This window comes from Mizuhopecten yessoensis, unplaced genomic scaffold (assembly GCF_002113885.1).
Source record: "Mizuhopecten yessoensis strain PY_sf001 unplaced genomic scaffold, ASM211388v2 scaffold11139, whole genome shotgun sequence".
NCBI classification, from domain to species: domain Eukaryota; kingdom Metazoa; phylum Mollusca; class Bivalvia; order Pectinida; family Pectinidae; genus Mizuhopecten; species Mizuhopecten yessoensis.
Genome location: NW_018408899.1, coordinates 259627 through 271338, shown reverse-complemented (window position 1 = coordinate 271338; position 11712 = coordinate 259627). Strand labels below are relative to the sequence as shown.

The window sequence follows — 11712 nt, the reverse complement described above, 5'->3', positions numbered from 1 at the left end:
TAATGCAGTTAACACATATATGTACATGTATATATGTGTTGAGTAGGTAAAGGCTCGTGTCATATCAAATTATTGAACTCGTTTAATAAATTCAATATGACATGGCCACTCATGTAAGATCCTCTATTTATGATATTGGACGTCACAAATATATATCTTATCTACTTAGTATTTATTGATATGACACTGACAGATTAAATAGACAAAAGTACACGTTCACGAATATATTATTGAAAGTATAAAGATATGGAAAATTGAACCTATTTCTATAAAATAGTTGTGATGTGTAGTTAACTCATTCACCCCTGAAATTTCATGATGAACTATACCAACATTTGAATTGGAAGAGTTCAAATGTGTCTTCAGGGGTGAATGAGTTAATTACTTCTACAAACTGTATTCCTGTGATACAAACTTTCAATGTCAACCATGCAATTGAAAGATAAGGCCACTAGTCTTTTCTTACCCCTTCTTCATGGGCTCACCATGCCAGTTGAAATTCTCACCAGTTGAAACCCAAGTAAATATGTCATCTTTATGAGATAGGTGCTATTTACTAGCAAACTACACAGGATTACTAGTATGATAAAGAAGTGTTTGTTGAGTTGAGTTGTCTATTAAGGGCTACTTTAAAGTGCAATTTCACTGAAACGTCACTGCTGAAGTGGAAAAGTGGGTAGGAGAGAAAAGATATCCCATGTGTTGAGTTGAGGGCATCAGTCAATCTTTGTCTTGCTGATGTTCTCTAGCGAGACAACTCAGATATAAAAACACAGATTCTACAGGGACCGTCAATAATCACCTCATACTTTCCGGCAGTGGGGTAAAGCAGGTCTGTTCTTTCCCGGAACCTGCATCGATAATGATGAAATTGATATCATCACTTAATGAAGATTTCAAGGTGAATGTGAAATCACAATTCCAAAGCAACATGCAATTTGATTTTTTTATAGCAAATTATCAGAAAACTTCTCTCCATATATTTTCTTGATTGTAATGTGGTTTTATCTTTTTATAGAGAACAAAAGTTGATAAATACATTGCTAATGTTTCTATAGTACATTAGCATAGTTTTTATACGCCCGTCATTTGACGGAAGTATTATGGTATGGGGTTGTCCGGCCGGCCGGCCGGCGTAAACTTTTGTTTGTCAAGTAATCTCCTCCTTCATTTTTCGACCGCTCTCTTTGAAACTTGGTATGAAGTTGTGTCACTCTTAAAAGAATTTTGATTCGACAATTTTTCCAAAAGTTATTGCCCTTTGTTCATTTCAGTATTTGATTTTTTGTCCGGAGATCTACTCCTACATTTTTTGACGGATTTCTTTGAAACTTAGTAGGTTAAATAATCATGATATGTTGTTGTGTTTCCTTGAAAAGAATTTTGATTCTACGATTTTTGCAAAAGTTATTGCCCTTTGTTCATTTCATTATTTGATATTTGTCTGGCAATCTCCTCCTTCGTTTTTCAACGGATCTCTTTGAAATATGGTGTACATTATAATCATGATATTAAGTTGTGTCCCCCTTAAAAGAATTTTGATTCGACGATTTTTGCAAAAATTATTGCCCTTTGTTCATTTCAGTATTTTATTTTTTGTCCGTAGATTTTCTCCTACATTTTTTTATTGCATGTCAGCTAACCACTCTTAGAATGATGCAGATCTTATTTCAATGTAAGAAAGTATATAACACTATATGGCATTCGACGGCCGTATATTGTTCCCCCCCACAGTACTCTGTTTTTGTACCCAAGGTGTTAGAAATGATACTGCTTACCTGGAAACTTTCGCCCTTTCCCTATAAAATCCATGGTCGCCTAGTGTTAATTTCACCCTTCAGATGTAAATTTTAGTTTTGTTGTGAACTAAAATTCGCAGTCATGATAAATTTGCCCTTATTATGGAGGGCGTGAAAGTTGAAATGCAGCGAAAATTTCGGAGTATACAGTATTCTACAACTATAATAAATTATGCATTGTTATAAATACTATATTTGTACGTATGCATGTGTAAATGTTTCAATAGTCCCATTTAAAAAGTGATGCAGCGCACAGTGATCTAGTGGTAGGACACAGGGCTCGTGACCGAAGGGTTGCAGGTTGGAGTCACGTCACGGCACTTTGCTGTATCTTTGAGCAAGATACTTTACTCTGCTTGTTCCAGTCTACTTAGCTGTAGATGATTATGTGGTTGGGCAGTGCTAGAATTGTAGAATGCTAGCTGTGAGCGCCGAAATGGCAGCACCTGCTGTATGCTCCCCAGGGAGTTAAGAAAGATATTGGCTTGTTGCAAAGACCCTATAACCACGGATAATAATTTGTGAACCGCTTTGACATGACCTACGAACTAGGTTGTGATAAAGTGGTATATAAGAACCTCGAATTATTGTTATTATTTATTTACATCCTTTTAGTGCTAGCATATCACTGACTGTGATATCTTTTTCTGTACATAGACGTAAAAGTCTTTGATTGGAAATGTTTAAATTAAGTCATCATCTGGTTTCAGTGTTAATTATACAAAGGCAACCAAAGAGAAAAGCCTTCTTATAATATATCATTGAAATTTTGAATTTTGAATATTTTCTAATCAATTTTTAATTCTTGAAATTTAGTTGGTCAACCATAGTTTATCAGTATCTTGTTTGGTATCTCTGCTTTTGCCAAAAGTTGGAAATGTTTACATTTTACAGAGCACATTATCAAAATCAAAGCATGGAAGAAATCAAAAAATGATTTGAAAGGATTTATTTAAATCAGTAAAAAAAGTTGACATTTTTAAAAATAAAATATGTTAGCTATACATATGAATTTTAAGTACTCTATTTTAAACTCAGACATTTTGACTACTATAATTTTTATCTTGGATATCTGAACTACCCTGTTTTTGAACTAGATATCTTTTTACTTGCTTATCTTGAATACCATGTGTTTTGACTTAGATATCTGAGCTACCCGATGTTTTATCACAAATATCATGAATTACCTGCGTTTTACTTGTTTCTCGGGAATGCCATGTGTTTTAACTTAGATATCTGAGCTACCCGGTGTTTTATCACAAATGTCTTGAATTATCTCAGTTTTTATCCAGATACCATGTGTTTAACCAAGATATCTGGAATCCCTATTTTTTCTCCATGTTTTTTTCACGACATATCTATTAACGTAACAATTTTTGGGGAGCGTCTTGATTTTTACTCGAATTCCTTTTTTAACATAAGTATTTTCCCTTAAACTTCCTTCGTAATTAAACTCTGGACTTGTTCACAAGATAGGACAGACACTGGACTGGTTCTTAGGATCAGACAGGATACTAGACTGGTTCATAGGATTAGACAGAACAATGGACTGGTTGACAGGATTTGACAGGACACTTGAATTGACTTGTTCACAAGATTGGTCAGAACACTGGACTGGTTCATAGATTTTGACAGGACATGACATTGGATTTGTTCAAAGGGCTGGACAGGACAATGACCAGGTTTACAGGATTGGACAGAACACTGAACTGGTTCACAGGATAAGATAGGACACTGGACTGGTTCACATGATAAGATAGGATACTGAACTGGTTCACAGGATAAGAAAGGACACTGGACTGATTCACAGGATAAGATAGGACACTGGACTGATTCACTAAATTGGACAGAACACTGAACTGGTTCACAGGTTTAGACAGAACACTGAACTGGTTCACAGGTTTAGACAGAACACTGAACTGGTTCACAGGTTTAGACAGGACACTGGACTGGTTCACAAGATGGGACAGAACACTGAACTAGTTCACAAGATTGGACAAAACATTTGACTGGTTCATAGGATCAGACAGATCACTGGTCTGGTTCTTCGGACTGGACAGGACAGAATACTGGACCACAGGTACTAGTCTCGTCTGTCAATACACCTTTATATAGGTGTATTGACAGATGAGGCTAGTACCTGTGACTGGACTGGTTCATAGGATTAGACAGGAAACTAGACTGGTTTACAAGATTGGACAGAACACTGGACTGGTTCAATTGTTTGGACAGAACACGGGACTGGTTCAATTGTTTGGACAGAACACAGGACTAGTTCAATTGTTTGGACAGAACACGGGACTGGTTCAGTTGATTTGACAAAGTGACCCTTCGTTCTAGTGCTTAGTGTCAGATAAGAAACTAAGGCAACACATGCAGAGAAGTCAGTCATCAGGGGAAATCTGTTATATCAGTCTAAGTTTTATTATCAGGAAATAGGAGTGTTTCTATCCTTACTCCTGACTTTCTGGCACACCTCTTTCCATCAACAAAGCTAGGAGATTATGAAAGGGAAGCATGAAATTAATGGAGAATTGCCACCAGAAACCATATGCTCCCTTGTAATAGGGTTATAAAGTGTTCTAAACTTCAGTTGGAAAATATGGTGAACAAATTTGAGTCACACCCTGTTCACATTATTATATACAACAATTTCCTAGATGTCTGTAATGTCACGATTTCCTGTACACTGTTGTAAGGTTTCAGCTGTGATCTAGATAAAGTCAGTACTGTTGCCAATTTGCTACAAAGGTTGTTCTGCCTGAAGTTAAAGTTGCAGAAAAGACATATTATTTCTTTTTTTTGTTCTTTGTCATGTTTAATTTGTGATAGGATTGCTATTAGTTTTAACTTAATTGTATTTATACAAAGATAATATACAAAATGTGTGTGAGTATTTAATTGTGTTTATTCCAAGATAATAGATAACATTTGTTACACAACTTATATATAATTAGAAACACACGGTCGTGACACAACTTATATATAATTAGAAACACACGCTCGTGACACAACTTCAAGCCCCTCCTGGTGAATCAACATTCTTTAATACACAAAATACAAATGTTATACACGGCTTAAGCTTAAGACATAGTATATGTATTAAATATGATACTGTTCTTATAAATAAGTCTTGTATTTACATACATGTACAATCAGTGATAAAGCAGGCATATTCATTATGTTATATTCTTCATATTGTTTATTGATGCAAAATTATTAAGTTTTCTTTCTAAAAAAAATATCTTTTTATATTTTATTACTTTTTTTAGATTGAGAAGTAGAAATAATTCAAAATTATCAACATAAGCTGCTGACCCTAGAGTAATATAGTATAATATGCATGTCATTATATACTAAGTATATATGCATATAAATATAATGTATTGTTGATCCTAAGGTTTATGAACTACATGTTCATTTCATATTTGTACTCGATTCTGTATTGAATATGGCCTAATTTGGATCATTTTGACTTTACTTTGTCAATAAAAAGGTTGAGATTAAAACTGATATAATGTTATATTCTACATTTATCATAAATGAGCTGGAAATAAAAGAGAAGGAAAATATAACCAACATGTGTTCCAGACGTTTTCTTTTCACCACCAAGAGCCCACCTCAGACCCCTACCCACCTCGCCTCCCTTCACGCCACAGAAACCGTATTCCATTATTGCTAGTACCCCAAGTTGTTTTACCCCATTACCAAACAACCCCTACACACAATAATTAAATACCTTGTACTTGTTGCTGGATATTGTCGATAAACTCTTTATACATTGTATATGTTTGTCTTCGAACATTAAATGGTTTAAAAGAATGAGGCACAAGACATGTCTCATACCCTACCTCACCAAAGAACCCATATACCTCCTCTGATCAGGCCACGAAAGATCTTTTTGAGTGAATGCCTGTTCAAAGTATCTTTTGGACTGCTCTTTGTTTTGATTGAAAAAAAAAAGAAAAAAGGTTAATCAAGTTGTGGACTTTTACTTGGGGCTTCCTCGAGATTGACAATATTCCTACAATTATGCCATCCCGGTTTGGACCGACACAATTTGTCCTGCCAGCATACTTCTCGATTTATAACCCTCTTGGACTTTGATTTAGGGCCTCTATCATGAAAATACTTCCAGAATTGTCAACATCGAGTTGTTTTAGCATTGTACTCGGCGTGGGAAAGTCTGGCAATGTGCGCAATATAAACAGTGGGTCAAAAGTGTATAAAGAAGAAAAAAAGAAGTTATAATTTTTATGGTTTAACATGTTGAGACGGGCTACCTGGGACTGAATGACAAAGTCTTTGGAATAAACTGAAAGCAAAGATAAATGGAACACATAATCATGGTATATATAACCTGAGTCATGTAAGATAAGGAATGGTGACTTACCACATGACAATTGCCCCTCTGAGCATCATTCCCCGTGCTGTAAAGTGCCTTTTTTTCCTGTGCAGATATTCATTACCCCTATTACCGTGTGGAAAAACACCCTTTGGTCACTGATTACATGTGGAAAAAATGGGAAATGAAAATCGCAGTATACAACACTTGATTTGATAAAATACTGACGTGTCACCCTGTAAAAGTCGTCACTGATATGTTGTTGATATGGTAGAAATTTGTTCAGGTTTTTAAGTCTTCGCCGCGACAGCATATTTTAAATTAAAACGGATACCTAGTGAGACACCTCCTAATTAAAAGGCCAACGGGGACAGCAGTAGGTCAATTTTCAATTCTGCAATGTCCCCCAAGCAGATGCAGAATAAACCCTTCCCCCATTCTGCAGCTAACTCCACATTAGTCACCTCATATGATAATTGGCCGAACCCATACAGAAGGTATATAGTAGGGAACGAAACTATCACATGTGAATTCATTACTGAAGTAAACGGTAGGTAAGAAAGCTGATTGATCACAAAAAGCCATCACACATATTCTACAATGTATATAATCACGGACTTAGACAGATCTAATCTAATTCCGTGATATAATTAACGTTTAGTGAGTTACTACATATTGCACCCTCCATATCCAGGGGTTACACTCACTTTTCGCTCTCTGCACCCCTGAAATATGTCAAAGCAAAACTGAAGGCTCAATGTGTGACATTGTGGATAAGACAATTAAGAAGACTAGGTTGATCCTTTGATGTACATCAAAAGAATCTCGCGGTCGCGAAACGGTAAAACTTACTGGTTTTGACGTCGGACGTCGTTCCTCTGTAATCTTCAAAGGACAGGTATCAGCCTAGTGATTGGTTAGATTTCTTTTTAGGTCACCTGAGCTTTGCTCAAGTCACCTATTCCAATCACTTTCCGTCCGTCGTCGTCCGTCGTCCGTCGTGCGTCGTGCGGCGTAAACTTTTTACATTATCAACTTCTTCTCAAGAACCAGTGGATGGAATTTTTTCAAACTTGGTCAGAATCATCCTTGGTAGATGAGGCTACCAAATTGTAAAATTGGGATTCCTCCCCAAACCCTAGGGGCCAGGGCGGGGCCCAAAAGGGAAAATTAACCAATATTTCAAAAATCTTCCTCTCCAGACTCGGAGGTATTACAGTCATTTTCTCTGCATGGATGGAAAGATCGTCAGGGGCTTTATTTAAATTGTAAATTTCAGGACCCCCGAGCTATCCGTTTTCCCTTGGGGAGGGGGTAAAGTTTACTATAGTTTATATAGGGAAACAACACTTTTTGGGTATATTTTGACAATTTTCTGTTGGAAATTATTTTTACTTGGTCAGAATCATCTTTGATGGATGACGTTACATCGTATCACATTGTAAACTTGGAATTCCTGCCCCATCCCCAGGGGTTAGAGCGGGGCCCCAAAGGGAACATTTACAAATATTTTAAAATTCTTATCCTTTGATGACATGACAAGTATTGTATTTCACTTAGTTTATATGCTGATTTCAACATCACATCTAAACAATAAAATAAAGCTACCAGTACCTGTGATATAACTCAGGTGACCGCTAAGGCCCTTGGGCCTTATGTATCTGAATCCAATCAAATAGCTAGCTATAGCCGCGTGCCTTAAATTTTACTATGACATATTCCAGGAATGCAGAGATCGAAAGTGAGCGTAACCGCTGGATATCGAAGTTGCCTCATTTCGGTATGTTTGCGGTAAAGTATTAAGCGCGAAATTAAGTAAAAAAACTTATACCTGTAACAGAACACACTTATACAGTAATATGTTTGATGTCTCTAACATGACAGAGGAACGTTAAAGAACCAGACTGTTAATCTCTGGTCCTACTTCTCTGTACCGGTCAAAGAGGAACGTTAAAGAACCAGACTGTTAATCTCTGGTACTACATCTCTGTACCGGTCACACAAGGTGATCTTTTTATATTATGCACCGATTTGGCAAACACATTTTATCGTGTTATTATTTTTTTTAATACTGATATCAAATTATCGATGCGATAAACATGTTTTTATATAAATCAGAAATAAAATTGCAAATGTGTTAATAACAAATCAGATTATCCTGTTATTTGTACTGAAAATAAGAGTCAGTTCTGACCGATTTATTTAGTTTCTTTCATGAATGAAAAAAAATATCAACCTTACCTTTGTTGTTTTCAGAAAAATATTACATTTTACATCGAAACTTTCAAAACAAATATATCGTTAATCAAGAAAGGGTTAAAGAAATGTTCGGGTGTACATGTGTGTAACAAGCAAATGTTCCGGAAGGGTAAGTGTCTTCTGCTTAATCAACGACACCCACCAGGTAAATCTAGGTCAAATCCAAGTAATGTCACGTCTTTAAAGGTAGAACCTGTGCAGTGACAACGAAACAAGTCACACTTAAAATAATACTGACCTTCATATTACACAAAGGAATAACATTTCTGATGCGATCATGATGACGCCTGTAAAAGGTGACCATATTATAGTCTTTATCAACCTGCATCTCTGGAAACCCTTTGTTGTGAGTTTGTCCGTCAGCAGACATCTATCAAAGAAGTCATGATATTCGGGGCATGCTCTTAAATACCGAATCAACTGTTCCATGTTGGGAAAACAGAGATGTTAATATCAAGAAAGGGAAAGTTCGAGATCGGAAAGTCATTTTGCGGATTAAAAATCGGGGAAAGCGGCTGATACAGAAGAGTCTGCAGTGTCCTTGATTTCAAGTTCATGAGAGCGTAAAGGATCGAAGTAGTGTATTTACCAATACATATAAAGAAAAAACGATATATCACAATTAAGTAATTTAATAAAGAACATACGATATCTCTGAAATATAACGATGTACTGTCTCATGAAGAATATACGATATCTGGTAACTGTAGTAATTATAATCATATTTCTATAATTATATAAAGTAATTATATCGCTAAGTAAAGTGTATAATAACCTCACATATACTTCTTTTAAAGGATAAAAGAAATCTAATGCACGTTTTGTACTGCCAGTAACTTTTTATTTTGATAGATTGGTATGATATTGCAATTTTATGGTCCCTACGTTTCCTCCCAGAAGTCACACCATTGTCAATATGACGATGCATTGCGATGACAGATGGATGCAAACGCTCTCCACCAACTTGTTTTGTTCGTTGTCCAGGATATTGAAAGAGATATAAGGATTCGCTATCTCACGGCTCCAAGATTTATATACTAGTGGATAATATATAAAGGAACAAATACTTGGATCCGTGATAACACCAGAACTAGAGTCTACAGCAGTTAGACCTAGTCAGAAGGTTGTATATTATTCAATTCCAGTAAAAGGGAATCTATTGACTCAAGGTAAGGAAAACTCGCACCTAATTACACTTGCTTCGTTAGCTTACATTGAGCACTCGTCTAATTCTACTAGCTGAGACTAGGTATTATTATCAATTTAAGATTACGCCACATGTGTTCCCTATTACACCTGTATCTGTTTTTACAAAATACATATATTGATTCAACTAAAAGTAAACTTATAACCAATACTTGTCTTACGTTAAAACAATATTGATAATAGGAATTTTATATTTTACATTTCAAAACAAGCATTAAGGACAACTATCCTGAAAGTGTCACTGTTTTAGTCAGTAGTTCCGATGTTGAGATGACGTCTTGGTTTATAACGTTATAACGGGTTTCATATGCATCTTAAAGCCCTTCACATTATATTCTGCATACCATTCAGAATACTTCAAACATGGATTTTAAATATTATTGACTTTTACTGTCACTGATGAGTTTTAAATGGACAACCTGGCCAAATGTTGCAGTAGAATGTACAAACACGATTTACAAATAGGTGCTTCATTCATTATGATGTTAAATTAACTTACTGTTTTAGTCAGTAACTCTGATGTTAAATTAACTTACTGTTTTAGTCAGTTACTCTGATGTTAAATTTACTTACTGCTTTAGTCAGTAACTCTGATGTTAAATTAACTTACTGTTTTAGTCAGTAACGCTGATGTTAAATTAACTTACTGTTTTAGTCAGTACCTCTGATGTTAAATTAACTTACTGTTTTAGTTAGTAACTCTGATGTTAAATTAACTTACTGTTTTAGTCAGTTACTCTGATGTTAAAATTACTTACTGCTTTAGTCAGTAACTCTGATGTTAAATTAACTCACTGTTTTAGTCAGTTAACTCTGATGTTAAATTAACTTACTGTTTTAGTTAGTAACTCTGATGTTAAATTAACTTACTGTTTTAGTCAGTCACTCTGATGTTAAATTAACTTACTGTTTTAGCTTTTGATAATATTATTACTGTAGTCGGTAATAATATTATCAAAAGCTAAAACAGTAAGTTAATTTTACCTCAGAGTTAACTGACTAAAACAGTGAGTTAATTTAACATCAGAGTTACTGACTAAAGCAGTAAGTAATTTTAACATCAGAGTAACTGACTAAAACAGTAAGTTAATTTAACATTAGAGTTACTGACTAAAACAGTAAGTTAATTTAACATCAGATTTACTGACTAAAACAGTAAGTTAATTTAACATCTGAGTAACTGACTAAAACAGTAAGTTAATTTAACATAAGAGTTACTGGCTAAAACAGTAAGTTAATTTAACATCAGAGTTAACTGGCTAAAACAGTGAGTTAATTTAACATCAGAGTTACTGACTAAAACAGTTAGTAAATTTAACATCAGAGTTACTGACTAAAACAGTTAGTAAATTTAACATCAGAGTTACTGACTAAAACAGTTAGTAAATTTAACATCAGAGTTACTGACTAAAACAGTTAGTAAATTTAACATCAGAGTTACTGACTAAAACAGTTAGTAAATTTAACATCAGAGTTACTGACTAAAACAGTTAGTAAATTTAACATCAGAGTTACTGACTAAAACAGTTAGTAAATTTAACATCAGAGTTACTGACTAAAACAGTAACTCTGATGTTAAATTTACTTACTGTTTTAGTCAGTAACTCTGATGTTAAATTAACTCACTGTTTTAGTCAGTTAACTCTGATGTTAAATTAACTTACTGTTTTAGCTTTTGATAATATTATTACTGTAGTCGGTAATTCTGTTTTTGATTTAACTAACTACATTAGTCGGTCATTTTTATGTTGATTTTATTAACTGTTTGGTCGGTCCTTCTAATGTTAAATATATTACTGTTTCAGCCTTTAATTACGGGTTTTTTCTAAATTAACTTATTGTTTTAGTCAGTACTTCTGATGTTGATATAACTCACTGTTAAAGCGGTGATTTTTAATTTGAAAAACCTTTCTATTTTAATCTTTTATTCTAATATTGAATTAATATACCACATAAGTCTTTATTTCTGAAGTTGAAAGAACTTACTGCTTTTTTGTGTCGGTAAATCTGATTTGAATTAGCATACTGTTGAAGTCAATCATTCTGATTTTAATTTTGTTTCTAATCATAACTTGCTGCTTTTGAAGATAGTATACTAGAATG

At 34.5% G+C, this 11712-nt stretch overlaps 1 long non-coding RNA gene across 1 annotated transcript; it reads left to right on the top strand.

The window, feature by feature from the left end:
- Positions 1-2331: 2331 nt before the first annotated feature.
- Positions 2332-5378, top strand: LOC110466616. The gene is made up of 2 exons (XR_002464755.1): positions 2332-3669; positions 3700-5378. It is a non-coding gene; the product is annotated as an uncharacterized LOC110466616 (long non-coding RNA).
- The last annotated feature ends 6334 nt before the right edge of the window (positions 5379-11712 follow it).